This window comes from Pseudopipra pipra, chromosome 1 (assembly GCF_036250125.1).
Source record: "Pseudopipra pipra isolate bDixPip1 chromosome 1, bDixPip1.hap1, whole genome shotgun sequence".
Classification (NCBI taxonomy): domain Eukaryota; kingdom Metazoa; phylum Chordata; class Aves; order Passeriformes; family Pipridae; genus Pseudopipra; species Pseudopipra pipra.
The window spans coordinates 65,109,889-65,124,609 of record NC_087549.1 but is presented as its reverse complement, the minus strand read 5'-3'; the positions used below and the strand labels follow the sequence as shown (position 1 = coordinate 65,124,609).

Below are 14,721 nucleotides of genomic sequence, written 5' to 3'. Positions count from 1 at the left end.
AAAGGATGTCTTTTGATGAAAGTCACAACCTAGGTAGTATTAAGCTCTTTGCCAGGAAAAAGAGGCTAAGGGCACTTCATAACTAAGACGACTTCCTAGATTAATCCATCTAGTTTTCCTGGTTGAAGGAGAACCAGTTAATCTTCCTTCTTCTTTCTTCCCTTCCTCCTCTTTTTGTGTAGGGTTTCCTTCTCTGGGCTTGCCTTCAGGCATGTCTGTCACTGGAAAGGGCTACCTTGTTCTGCAGTTCAAATTGCAAAGAGATCAGCCAGAGAGTCAAGGTCTCTTTCCCTTGCTCCCTTTCTCCCTCCTATCCTTCCTCCCAACCTTCCTCTCTCCGAGTGAATGTTTGCATTTTCATTCCTTGTGACATCATGCAGCCGAGACATCATATGTATCATGAATTCTGCAGGTCTCTAACATTACTGTGGGGTGCCACTTTTGGTTCTTTTATAGTTTTTTTATCAAGAGAGGATTGCTATCAATACCAAGCCAAATGTTTTCTCCTAACCTTGTTTGTATCAAAGAAGTTTACCTAGGTTTTTTAAGAAAGGGGATTATTCACTATTTCCTCCTTAATTAACATACTTCTCTTTGGATTTTGGCTTACAATGACTAAACTTTTACTGACTCCTCCGTTCTAAAAAAGAGTCCTTAAATCTTAAATTCCACTGCACAAAAGATTTCATCAACTTATTTACAATTGGCTTTAAAAGTACTAGCTAAATGGAAACTGCAACTGCTTCTTTTAAATGCCTTTTTTTTTCTCTTGTAGGGAAGATCTCGAATGGTGTAAGTCTCTATTCCCCACTTCTTGGCTTATTTTAACATATAGAAATAAATTGATAAGAAATAATTAATACAATCCACATGAGAGGGAAGTTGATGGGAATGAAAGCGGAGAACTCAGTTGTGCATTTTTTAAATAACTGGGTTTCAGTTTAGTCCAAGCCATCATATTTTTTTTACCACATTAGGAACCAAAGCCTCAGATGCTATTTATGAATCTGTGGAAATTGAACAAAAAAACAGCCAGCATGTTGGGGCCCCAGGACGTGCTCATGTTGCCTACAAGAGTGGTCTAAAAAGACAATGTGTAATATCTAATGTGCACTGATTTGCATCTTGTGAAGTCACTTAAGCACTTGCCAAGAGCTAAGTACTGGTGTGTAAACACTTTAATTGTACTTGGTGTGTTTTTCTGTCATCTTGTACATTTTGTGGGCATTTATGACTGTTCAAACAGCAGAAAATTGTTTTCATAAAACCAGAGAAGATTTTGAAGCAGGACTATCGCAAAATCCAAAGTCAATAAAATTGTGGCCAATTGAGTCAGTTTAAAGATACTGTTTGCTAATAGAAGTCTCAGCAAAATTTTTCACTAAAGCCTTCTGTGAATCAGACTGACAGATGTCACCACTGAAATACTGTATTGTATATACTATTTGACTGATACAGTTTATTAAGTCTGTAGTTTAATTTTGTACTTTAGTCTTTGCCAGGTTTGAGTTAAAAAGCACAAACAGTTTAGAAATTGTGTATATTTTCATAAAATGTACTTCATACCTTTCTAAACTTCTGCATTTTAACAGAGAAGTAGAACACACAATGGAAACACATACCAAAAAAGATGTCTGTGTTTGTATGCAAAATAGAAAACAATACCAACCCCCAGCGTTATACATTACTAGTCCTGCGTATGTTCTGCTTAAAAATGGGAAAATAAAATAAGAAAATGGAAATGGAGGCAAATTAAAGCAATTTTGGGGCTTTACTTATTTCTGGTGTTGCCATAGAAGAACATTTCTTGGTTCCAGTGTACTTTCCCATCCGATGAAGAGATGGTTGTAACCTGTAACCCTCTATTTCACGAGAAGCAGCAATGGCCCCTTCAGCTGTCACTGTATGAAAGTGTCATCATGGAGACCTCCCACATTCAGTTTAGCAACTACAGTTGGGAAGGAGAAAGAGTGGCCACTCCTTCTCCAGGCACTTGCATTTCTCTACTTGCTTCTACACCTCCTGATTTCAAAGAACAGTAAGGTATCTGTGATGTGATTACATACAGATAAGGAATAACAAGTAAGATAGCTGATAACCTACAGGTCAATAATCTCCTGTTCTAGTGAAATCCAGATAAAATCATTGGTTAATTTTTAGATTCTTACAGGAATGTGGTTTGATTTGCAGTTCATTTATACCTGGCCATTCTAAGAAATATTACTCGAAAATAAACAAATCTAGCCATTTCAATGTGAAATAAAATCATGTTATTCTTATACAATAAAATGTATTGTGACATTGTGACTTGACAGCTATTGAAGAAGGATCAGACAAAATTATTTTTTGAGAGAGTCTCAGCTGTATAATACTTGGCATGCTTTGTGTTGTATGACCGCCCATGATTGATAGTCTGAGCAGTAGTGCTGGTATTTGTTTGTGTATTCACAAGCATAAAGAAAGCACAGGCCTGCAGTACTCCTCCCTTTTCTGAACCATGGATACTGTCAGGTGCATTTATGGCTTTGTGTGCCTAGAATCAGCCATTTCTGCCTCTGAGGCCTTCAGGCTGGAGTTCCTCTATTAATAACCTTCCCAAATAATTATTACTGCATTATCACAGGAACTCTGACTCCAGCCCCGCATTACACTGAACCTCCATTGAATGTAGTCTATAATTTATAGGTTAGATTTTTATGAGGAAAAAACCAGCTCTATATGCCTGCCCAGAAAGAAAATATTTCTAAACAGCAAACAAAGTAGTATTTTCGTAAAGGCAACACTTCCCAGGCCGCACACAGCAGTGTGCTTCCAGCTACATGTAATTAGTAGCAAAATCCAACAGGTGGCACAAAAGTATTTGAATTTTATATTGATTTAAATCATATGCCGTTAAATTACCAAATAAAGTGGAGAGGGTATTTTTGGTTATTAAAAAAAAAAAAAAAAGGAGGGGGGGAAAGAAGCGTTATCCCGACGATGCTCGCCTCTTCCGAGCAGCCGGGGTGAGGCCAGCGGCTCGTTGCCTCTCGGGAAGCCCCAGGCAGCCGGGCTCCGAGCCCCTCTCCCCAGCGCCCCGGGGAGGTGACATGGCACTTCCTTCGGCCCTTTCTCCCCCCGGCGGCAGCGCCTCGGCCGGCGGGACGAGGCGGAGGCGGAGGCCGTGGTCGCGGCCGGGGGGCCGGGCGCAGGATGCCCACACACCTACATAACCACCCACCCACCGTCCACGCCGCCGCCCGCGGGTCCCGGTCTCGGCTGGCGGGCGGGAAGCGGGGCGGGCGCCCTCCGCTGGCCGCCGCGGGGCCGGGAGCGGGGCCGGGAGCGGGGCCGGGAGCGGGGCCGGGAGCGGGGCCGGGAGCGGGGCCGGGAGCGGGGCCGGGAGCGGGGCCGGGAGCGGGGCCGGGAGCGGCTCCCGCCGGCGCCGCCTGCCCGCGGCAGTGCCCGGGGTAAGCGGAGAGGGGAGCGAGGGAAGCTTGCGCTGACCCGGGAGCCCACCCGCCCGCCGTGGATAAATCCACGAGTAAAAATCTTGGGCTTTCAACGCCGCCCGCCAGGCAGCACTAATGGCGGCTTTGTAGCCCTGAGAAGGTAACTGAGGTATTTTTTTTTTTTTTAGTGGACTTGTCCTCGAGATCTGTGTGGGGAGGGAGGAGACATGAAGGTTCTCGGGTACCTTTGAAAAGGAGCGTTATAAAGGCACGAGTTGCCTGGAATAGTGATATGCAGGAGTTTCAAACACAGCTCAGTTTTTCACCTTGAAGTGTAGTACACACCACTAAAAGGGGCTTAAAAAAAGAGGGAGGGTGACTTCTTACACAGTGAAATAGTGATAGGACAAGGAGGAAGAGTTTTACATTAAATATGAGGAAGAAATTCTTTACTGTGAGGGTGATGAGGCACTGGAACAAGTTGTCCAAAGAAGCTGTGGATGCCCTATGCTTTGGAGTCTTTGTGGCCAGGTCAGATGAGGCTTTGAGCAGCCTCGTTTAGTGGAAGGTGACCCAGCCCCTATTGGGAATAGGAATTGGAACTAGATGCTCTTTAAGGTCACTTCCAATGCAAGCCACTCTGTGGTTGCCACTATGAACATCAGTTATAGAAATATTAAAATGTTAGTCTGGGCCTTACGAATAGATTCACAACGTAACGTAACGTAAGTTAGGTAGTTGCTGTCTTTTTTTGCTACTAAAGGACTGTAGTGCATCAGGTGGAGCTTTACTGACATTTTTGTTTCCAAACGTGAATGTAGGAGACATATCAATGGCTTATTCTTATGCAATGGCACCCCTAAACCTGAAATTTAAGTGCAAGTGAAAGGCCAAGAAGAAGTTGGCCAAGATACTTGGCTTGCTGAATTGTCTGAGAGTGAGGCAAAGAAAAAGAGGTGAAAGAGAAGTTGGGCAATTGCCATAAACTAGAAAGGGAGCACTAGTTTTGCATAAATATTTGCAGCAAAGGTCTGTAAGAGACTTACACCTGCGATAAAAGATTTTAATTCATACCATTTTACTTTACATATTTATTCCTAATTAAACAAAGAAATTGTTTCAGCTTCTTAGTAAAAAGTTCCTCTGCAGGTGCTTGAAACAGATTCAGTTTCCAAGGAGCAAACTGATGATCTCTATTTCTGTGGGACCAAGCTGGAGCAAATCGTGATAGCAAATGGCAAATGTAGTGCCATTAAACAGAAGGGAGCTTCAATTTGAACTTAGAGAGCAATCAAGTCACACCACTAAGCAAATGAAGGAGCTACAGGCCTTAGAAGAAACTAGTTCTTAGGATGTGAGACTGGGCAAGTGCTGTGCCCAGGTTACAAAAGACACCTGTAATATCCGTGTTACTGGGTTTGCAGGCCATGAAAAGTTCAGAAAAAGATCAGCCTAGTAAAAGTTTGAGGAAAATATCCCATTTTGAAAGAAAGTCAGAACAAGTGAATGTAAAGACTGGAGCTGGAAAAATTAGGTGTTTTCCTATCAAATAGCTTGTCCAGCCGAGCAGATCATAACCTTTGAAAGGTAGTGGGCTACCCAGATCTTGTAAAAGTCTGTGAGGTACCCTTCTGAAACAGGCCCAAGAAAAGCATGACCAAGTACTGTTGCTGATGTTTTTGTAGTAATGAAAAATCAAGGGGAACGCCCCAGATTCAGTTATTTGGTCTTTATGTGGAAAACAAAACAAAAAAGAAAATTATCTGGACACAAAAAACATGCCTATAAATTTGGGTAGAGCTGACAATCACAAGTCATGACTTTTCAGATATGAAAAGTCATTCAGTTGTTGGAGAAATTGAAAGATATAAAATAGAAGCAGCAAATAAACTGCAAGAGCAACCCTAAAATTTTAGTTTTGGTCTGGCCAGCTGGAGAGCAGTAACAGAGGTCTGACTGTGAAGTGCACTGGCGTGGTGACTCTAGTCAAGGAAAACTGTTAATAGATGTTGTAAAAATAAAATCCAAGGAGTAAACATGTAGGTAATAAATAGATACTGCAAAATATCAGGTCTCTGAGAGCACCAATAGGCTTTAACTGCTCTAACCAGCCTCACATGGGGGCTCTGTCCACAACCCTGCCCATAGACCCAGAAGCGCCATTTCAGCTCCAGCTTAGGACTTCTGGTGTGCCTCTAACTCCTGGAGAGACCTCAGACCTGGGTTATAGGTAGCTTGTGTTCTTTAGATGTACTTTATTGCCTGTCTTCTGCTTTGTCTTTGTTTTCTAGGTTGATTTTGGACCTGTGTTGTAACCTTATTTCCTTCTCCTTTTGTTCCTGGCTGGAGAGCCTATGTGATCTCTGGACCTAGCTCATCATTTTGCCTTCTCTGGGACTATTGGAGGGCCCTGTTACCAGACTACCAGTAAGTAGTGTGATCTATGTACTGTGTTCAGATGTGGGACTGTGCCTTGGTCAGCACAGGCACTGCCTGCACTGAGTCATCCTCGGCCTGTGGCTTTCCCTCCCTTAGGGGAGCAGCTGGCCCTTACTGCTTCTTGGCACAAGGTAAATCCTTCCAACTCATTAAAATCAACTGGGTTGTGGTTGATAATGTGCATTTATCCAAAAGTGAGGTGACTGAGCAGGGGTATTTGACCTCTGAAATTTGACAAAGAAAGCTGGAAAGAAAAAATAAAAGGGTTGAAATAATAGTTGGCTTGGATTCCTATATGATAAATAACATTTAATAAGTGTCAGGGAAAACATCCTCAAATTTTATCCATCTAAGTTCCTCATGCAGGTGTGGGCTAGGTGAGGCAAATTGCAAGAAAGCAGTAAACTTTCACAGTTGTTTTTTTTAGTGAACTGTTTCCTGGCTCCAGGGATAGAAACCGTAATGGCAACTAGATATAATGAGTAGGAACTCACTGAAGAGGAGGGATTTGTTGAGTCTTGTCTTGAAACTTTCTTAATGGGATGAAATTAGCAGAATTCCTTGAAACTGAAACAACTCCCTGACAGTTTTGCCAAATAACCCTCAAAACCAGCAAATACTCAACAAAGGGGAGGGTTGCTTCATAGCATGAAACCATGGACCTGTTAGAAGTGCGACTAGAAAAAAAGCATAAAGGGGAATGAGAAACTCTTGTTCTAGAGCATTGCTAGAATTTTTTAAAAGAACAAAAAAACCATAATAGATGTAATGGATGGGAGTAGCATAAGCTGTTTTCTGAAGAACACTGAACCGCTTGGTAGTCATCTGACCAAGTAACCCCATCAGAGAAGAGAGAGTTATTGGAGGTTATTGAAAATCTATCAAGAAGTGTGAATGTTCACTGTCCCTGACTACTCACTGCAGTTTGTTTCTTTAGCAAGAGCTGAAACAGGTAGGATAATAAAGAATACAGTGTGGCATATGTCTCTGTATTTGTAGCATGGTATGATGATTGTGTTTCATAGTAGAAACATCCAGAACTGAAACATTAGTAATAATCTGTGATAAGGATATGGCAAAAAGCCTGAAATTAAGCCCAAATAAACCAGAGCTACTTCAAAAAGAAGTTGTATTCTTTTGGCCTGTGGTCAAGGAAGAGGGAATTCCTGCTAGTGATGTCAATATATACTATATAGGGATTACTAGTACTGTAAGAGTTCCCAGATGTGTGCAGTTTTACAGTTTTTAAAAATAGCTGCTTTTGTGCATGGAGGAGGAAATCCATTTGAATGTGACTTGACATTGACACGGTTAAAAACAGCTGTGTTGGCCTCCTCGGGTTTCAAAACGGATTCTTGCATGCTTGAGCTTGGATGGTCTTGAAACAAACAAAAAGACTTACAAGATCAATGGCTTATACAGAAAATCTGAGCTTCATAAAAATAGAAGAAAATGCGTCACTGAGTGTTGGGTAAGTCTAAGAAGTATTTTCACTTTTTAGGGCTATAAGGAATCTCTGTGACTTAAGACACTGTCTGTATTTGGCAGGTTGCTCAGAGAAGCTGTGGATCCCTCATCTCTGAAAGTGTTCAAGGCTGGGTTGGATGGGACTATGGCAGGAGGGTTGGAACTCGGTGATCTTTAAGGTTCCTTCCAACCCAAACCATTCTGTGAGATATGTTCTCAGTTTTGGGAGGCAATCTGTTCAAATTACAGTCCGGGGCATGTGTTGTCTCTTTAGATCCCAAGTCAGATACAATACTTAAAGATTTCTGAGATTCATTGAGGCCATACAGTGTGACCCACCTATGTAGCTATGTGTGCTAGAAATGCTCCTGAATGGATCAAAAGTGACTCTTGGCATTTAAGAGTAGAGTGAGTGAATTAGGTTTTCCAATTAAAGTTCACGCCAACACAGATATCCTGGGGATAATCCTATGGTCACAGAATGGACAATTTCATGACCATAGGATAGAACACTCCTAAGGAAAAATGGAAAATGTGTGTTGTTACCATTGAACTTACTACTTCACTAATGTAGTAATAAGATAGTTTTCTATAAAACTGAAGGATGATAAAGAAAGCCTAATCTCATATATAGCAGTCTTGGATTAGGACAAGAGCTAGAAGGTACAGGGTTATTCAAGACTGTGTAGATGGTTGGCTCAGTCTGATGGAACTCTTGTATGACCATGATAAAAAGGAATAAGCGAAAGAAAATGTGAAGTCTTAATACGTGTTCAAAATAATGATTTAGTGGAAACAGAAGAGAGTGACATGATGTGACATGATGGAGAAATTAATAGGGAGTTTTGTCTGGTGAAACAGGAATCATCATCATGGCTAGATTTGGGAAGGGCTTTACCCACGTTTGTTACAAGCGCGCTGGTGGCTAAAACGGCTAATACGAGACAGGCATGTCCGATTGCAAAAGGCACAGCAGAAAGACTCCTTAGGAGGTACATTCTGCAAGGCACGAATCTTTCTGCGTTGTCTTTTCTCCTCGAGAGTGATCCTGCGTGCTTTCTCAAAAGCATCAGCAGCGTTATAGATGGTGTGTCTCCAGACCTCCCGATTGGAGGCCAGAGTAGACCAGTTATGTTGATCAATATGGCCAAGGCTGAGATGTTGTTTCAGGGAGTCCTTGTATCTTCTCTTCGGGGCTCCTCTCATGTGGCAGCTGGTGGCGAGTTCACCATAAAGCAAGAACTTAGGGAGGTGGTGGTCCTTCATCCTTGAGACGTGCCCTGCCCAGCGCAGCTGTGTTCCCAGCAACATGGCCTCAATACTTGTGATTGCTGCTTGTTCTAGAACAGATGTATTGGTCACATAATCTGACCAGTGGATGTTTAGGATTGTACGGAGGCAGCGTTGATGGAAGCGTTCTAAGAGTCGCAGGTGGTGGCGGCAGATGACCCATGATTCAGATCCCTGTAAGAGAGTAGACAGCACAATGGCTCTGTAAACACTGATCTTTGTACTTTTCTTCAAGTGTTTATTTCACCAAACTCTTTTATGAAGCTTTCCGAAGGCACTGTATGTCTTTGCTAACCTGTTGTCTATCTCTCCGTCAATCTTACCATCCGAGGAGATGAGGCTCCCTAGGAAATTAAACTGCTGGACTGATCTGAGGTCTGATTGGCCAATGGTGATATGGGGATGATGGAAGACTTCCTGAGGTGCCAGTTGATAGAGAACTTCTGCCTTCTTTAAGCTGACTCCCAGCCCAAAGAGCTCAGCAGCATCTGCAAAGCAGGATGTTAAATGCTGCAGAGCTGCTTCTGCGTGGGTGACAAGGGCGGCGTCATCAGCATAAAGCAGCTCCCGGACAAGATGGTTTTAGGTCTTGGTGTGGGCCTTCAGTTGCCTTAGGTTGAAAAGGCTTCCATCAGTACGGTATCGAATGTAGATACCATCCTGATCATTGAGGTCTGCCGTGACCCTTTGGAACATCATGCTAAAAAAGACTGTGAATAGGGTTGGTGCGAGAACGCAGCCTTGTTTCACACCATTGGTTATTGGAAAGGGGTCAGAAAGTGCATTGCCATATCTGACTTGGCCGTGTTGATCCTCATGGAGTGAGATGATCATTTTAAGGAGCTTGAGGGGACAACCTAAGCATTCCAAAATCTGCCATAGACCTTTTCTGCTCACAGTATCGAAAGCCTTGGTGAGGTCAACAAAGGTTACATAGAGACCTTTGTTCTGTTCCCTACACTTCTCTTACAGTTGTCTGAGAACAAACACGATGTCTGTGGTGCTCCTGTTGGCTCTGAAACCACACTGACTTTCAGGAAGGATTCCTTCTGCTATAGTGGGTATTAGTCTGTTCAAGAGTATTCTTGCCAGGATTTTGCCAGCAATGGAGAACAGAGTGATACCACGGTAATTTGAACAGTCTGATTTAATTCCTTTCTTCTTATATAAGGTGATGATGACTGCATCACAAAGGTCTGATGGTAGTTCGCCTAGTTCCCAACAGCGCACCACAAACTTGTGAAATTTAGCGTGGAGTGCCAGGCCCCCATGTTTCCAGACTTTGGGTGGAATTCCATCAACCCCAGCTACCTTGCCGATTTTCACCTGCTGTATGGCCTCAAGGGTTTCTCCTAAAGTGGGGGCAGTATCCAATTCATACTTCACTGGTTGTTGTGTGATGGACTGAATTGCTGAGTCTTGAACTACACGACTAGTACTGAAGAGAGTCTGAAAGTGTTCAGACCAACGATTCAGAATGGAGGTTTTATCTGTCAGAAGTGTTTGACCATCAGCGCTGAGTAGAGGACTTTGGGCTTGGTATGTAGGCCCGTATGCTGTTTTCAGGGCTTCGTAGGATCCTCTGTGATCACCCGTGTCTGCTTGTGTTTTTTCAGCTAGATTGATCCACCACTTGTTCTGGATGTCACAGAGTTTCTGTTGGAGCTTGCTGCATGCAAGGCGAAAAGCTGTTTTTCTTGCATGACAGGAAGGCAGTGCAAGGTGTGCTTGGTGGGCGGTTCTCTTCTTCCTCAACAATTCCTGGATCTCTTGATTGTTTTCATCGAACCAGTCCTTGTTCTTCTTGAGGGAGAACCCTAAAAATTCTTCAGAGAACTGCAGGATGCCGTTTTCAATATGGTGCCAAAGTGTTTTAGGAGAGGTATCTGTAGAATCCATGGAATGGTTTTCGAGCCTAGTTTGAAGATTAACCTGGAATTTGTTTCTCACTGGCTGATTGGAGATTGTTAACTTGGAGTCTCCTCCTTGGGATACTACCCCTTTTAGGTTTGAATTTAAGATTAAATTTACAGTGCACCAGTCGATGGCCTGTTTGGCATTCTGCACTGGGCATCACACGAGTGTGGTGGACATCGGGGACATCTCTCCGTCGCACCAAGACATAATCGATGAGGTGCCAATGCTTGGATCTGGGATGCATCCAGGTTGTCTTCAGACTATTTTTCTGCTGAAAGATAGTGTTAGTAATGGTGAGCTGTTGTTCCACACAGAATTCTAGCAGAAGTCGACCATTATCGTTGCAGCTTCCAACACCATGCTTGCCTAACATTCCTTTCCAGGCTTCGAAATTCTTTCCTACTCTGGCATTGAAATCACCGAGGATAATGATCTTATCATCTGCAGGAACCTTTTGGGTAAGGCAGTGCAGGTCAGTGTAAAATTTATCTTTTTCAGCAGGGTCAGCTTGGAGAGTTGGGGCATATATACTAAAGAGGACAACGTGTTGGTTGTTGTGTAGTGGAAGGCGTAGGGAGATAATGCGGTCAGAATGACCTGTCGGCAGATTTTTGAGTTTAGGAACAATAGAGTTTTTGATCATGAAGCCGACTCCTGAGAGATGCTTTTCGGTTCTGGGTTTACCTGACCAAAGGAGTGTGTAACTGGCACCATATTCTCTGAGGCTGCCTTACTCGTGAAGGCGACCTTCACTGAGAGCAGCAATGTCAATGTTGAGACGAGCCAGTTCATGGGCAGTCAGGGCAGACCGACGCTCAGGACATCCGCTGTCTGCAGAATCGAGCATGGTTCTGATGTTCCAGCATGCTAGAGTTAATTTGGGTACACCTTTGGAGGCAGGTGTATATGCCTTTGTCTTTTGATCCTTGTGTGACTACATTTGTAGAAGATGTTACTACGGGGCTTTGCAAATGTGGGTAAAGCCTTCAAGCCTGTGCAATGGATTTTTTAGGTGAGACACAGTGTGCGCGGAACCGAACCCACCCTTTAATCCTAAGGTTCATCTGCCAGGGCAGATGGCAGCGAGGTGGCAGCGAGGTCCTCAGGACATAGGTTTAATTAGGGTGACCTTCTCTTAGATGGATGGCCTTACAGCTCCTTTACGAGCTCCCTCTGCCCAGGTTTAGAGTTGTCTTTCTCCTCTGTGTGCTCTGGGGCTCCCCCTCTCATCTCCCACGAGGGCACAGTCCGCGCTGGCGAAGCTCCCCCTCTGTCTCTCCTTTCCGTGCCTGGGGCCGGGCGACGCCGAGCGCCCGGGGCCAGGCAGGGGCCGTGCCGAGCACCCACGTGCCAAGCTCCCACGTGCCAGGCTGGGGGAAACAGGAGTACAAATATTAAAAACTCCCATTTAAGCCCACTCAGATTTTCTTAGTGATGGGGTGGGGGGGAACTAAAGACCACTATAATAATGAGAGTTTATGACAAGCTACCAAACCAGGATGATCAGCTGCATGGGGCTTTTTGCTAGTGAATTGCAGAATGATGCCATGTAGAATCTGCCAAAGGGGGGCAGATATTCCATAAATACTTGAGTAGTAAGGACATGCATAATTTTCCATTCTGCATGAAAGATAAGAAACAGTAAGATAGCAGCTTTTTGAAATTGTTCTTCATTTACTACAGGTGAAAGAAGGGCATAGAAAGGAAGAGAAAAGATCAGGTTACTCTGTTCTGAGAAGCACAGCAAAACTGGGAAGATAATGGCACAAAATAGAAACAAGTTGCACAGGTAGCAGGAAATAATTGTCTGCATGCTCTAGCATTAAGAGGAAAGTCAAATTGCCATTCTGTGGAGAGGCAAATTTGGTTAGTTTGGACAAATAACACCTAGGAGGTGGATGTCATTAATGTGTTTTTTGTTATTGGTCTTCAATAAAATGACCATCTGCAAGAGGTAGCTAATTCAATGCAGTCCAGTGAGAAAGAAATGGGAATCTCAGCGTGGAATGAGACACAGTTTAGAGACAGTTAAGATAAGGTAGATACTGCCAAATTGGCTGAGCCCGAGGTACCTCCTCCCAGGGTAACTGCAGAATTACCTGCTGTAATCAACAGCCAGACCTGGGATGGGATGATTACTCGTGGCGTTGTAGCGTGTGAACTCTGTGTTGGCAACTGAAGTGAAATTTGTATTGATATTTGAAGTCATTTTGTCTTCTGCTGTTCTGTCACTGGAGAGTGACATAGCTTCCTGTCCTACAAAGTTATTCCAGTTTCCCACCTGTAATTAAATTCTGTGAAGCTTGCTCTCCTGCCTCTAAAGATATACAGCTGCCACACCAGACGATTTTAGACTGCAGGAGGCGAGGGTGTGCATGCAGGGATGGCAAGGGTTTATGAAGGCTTTTGCTGTTTCTACCTGGGGAAGAAAAATAAAATAATTCTTACAGTGGGGGCGAAAAGGGATGTGGATATTCAAGTAAATTCTTGAGCCATTTTATGCAGCCTGTTTCCACCAACATGTTATTTTTCTGAGTTTACATGTGCATTGATTTAAATAAGGTATCTCTTGATAAGTTTGCTTCTAATAGTTGCTGGTCTAAATAATAGTTATTGAGTTATAGGCTTTACTTGGGCTGTTTGTTTAACTTGCATCCTTGAAAGCTAGGCAAAATGTCAGCGTCTGTAAATTCACTCCTGTACTAGGCTTAGGGCAATACAGTAATTCTAATTCTAGTCTGAAACTGCTGATCTGTTTAGTTAAAATCATATCAAATGTAGTAGTCAATAATCTTTTTTTTTTTCTAGGCAACGTTGCCCACTATTGTTACCACCCACCCCGAAGGTGAGAGTAACTGAAGTTCTTGTTAATAGGTCCCTTGGGGTGGATTAGAGTGAAACGACACTGAATGACTGGTGTGTGTGTGTGGGGGGTGTGTGTGTGTATATATACGCACATATATATATATATATATACAGTTTATTTTAGCACAGTCTGGTTGTAATGGAAACGAGGTATGTAGCTGTTTCGGTTATTATGAACTATAGTAATATAGCAATATAAACGTATAAATATATCACTTAAGAAAGTATATAAGGAAAAGAAAGAAAGATAAATAAAGGATAAGATTAGATAGTGGAGAGGAAAGTTGTCACCACCCATGAACCCAGCGACGAGACCTGGTTGGACAAAATGATCCATCAGGGGTTGGGGAAGCCCCAAAACACAGAATTCAATGGGTTCAATATACATTCAGTTCAGGTGTGAATGCCCAGATACCTCTCCTGGGGGGAAGTTTTACGTTGGGTGTTGCAACACTGTAGATCATGCGCAGTCCTCTGTTGATAGGCCCTAGAAATGAGTCTGGGACCGCTTCGAGGGTCTTTGATGGTTTATGACCCCTTCTAAGATATAACAGCTGCCTCTCACTTCAGCATAGTTGAGCCAGTTATGCCTCATCAGAAGTGATGAATACCTTCAGGCCTATGTGTGAATGTCCTGGTACTTCTCTGTGTGGGGGGCAGTTTGACTCCTGAGCCAGTAGTGTAAAGGAGAACATTGGCATGATAAAAATCATTATCCCACCTATCAGGATTTGCTTCTTATAGGTCTTCTCCCTTGTCTGGCTCAAAATAAAGCTTGTTGCTTAAACAAAGGTTGGTTTGTTGTGGTCATTCTCCAGTGGTGAGCGTGCACCACTGCTGTCCTATGCAAATCAGAGGTTTGTGTTACTCTAACTGGTGATACAGATAAAAAAGTCACTCTGAAAACTGACTGCAGAAATGGTCATTCTCTCTTTCAGGATAAAATATAACTCAAATAAATATTTATCACTGACTGATGTGCCTGTTTTACCTGGTTTGTCTTCCTGGCAGAATCAAGATCTAAAACAAAAAAAACACATCATTGTAAGTAATTTGTAACATACCCATCATACATAAAAATCAAACATACTACTTTTAAAGAGCTGCCTGAAGATCACTGCTAAGTGATAGTGCAGATTGTAGTAAATTAATTTCTCAGCAATCTGACTTAGATTTGAAGCATGCATGGATCAAAGCATGAGTGAAAGGTGACACTGAAAGCTGCTGAATTCTCAAGATCCCCAGGATTTTCACGCCCCTCTTTTCATGTGGTGGTGGAGAGACGAAGCTAGCGTGGGCTGGCATGTCCCAT

At 43.1% G+C, this 14,721-nt stretch overlaps 1 long non-coding RNA gene across 5 annotated transcripts in view; it reads left to right on the top strand.

The window, feature by feature from the left end:
* Nucleotides 1–2,981: 2,981 nt before the first annotated feature.
* Nucleotides 2,982–14,721, top strand: part of LOC135416346 (uncharacterized) — a 90,442-nt gene continuing 78,702 nt past the window's right edge. For 3 of the 5 annotated variants that reach the window (XR_010431559.1, XR_010431556.1, XR_010431553.1), the window contains exons 1-2: nt 2,982–3,591; nt 5,723–5,858. This is a non-coding gene — a long non-coding RNA (uncharacterized LOC135416346). Of the gene's footprint in view, nt 3,592–5,722; nt 6,002–13,352; nt 13,390–14,721 lie in introns of all 5 variants that reach the window. The other 2 variants (XR_010431560.1, XR_010431558.1) reach the window with 2 other exon arrangements.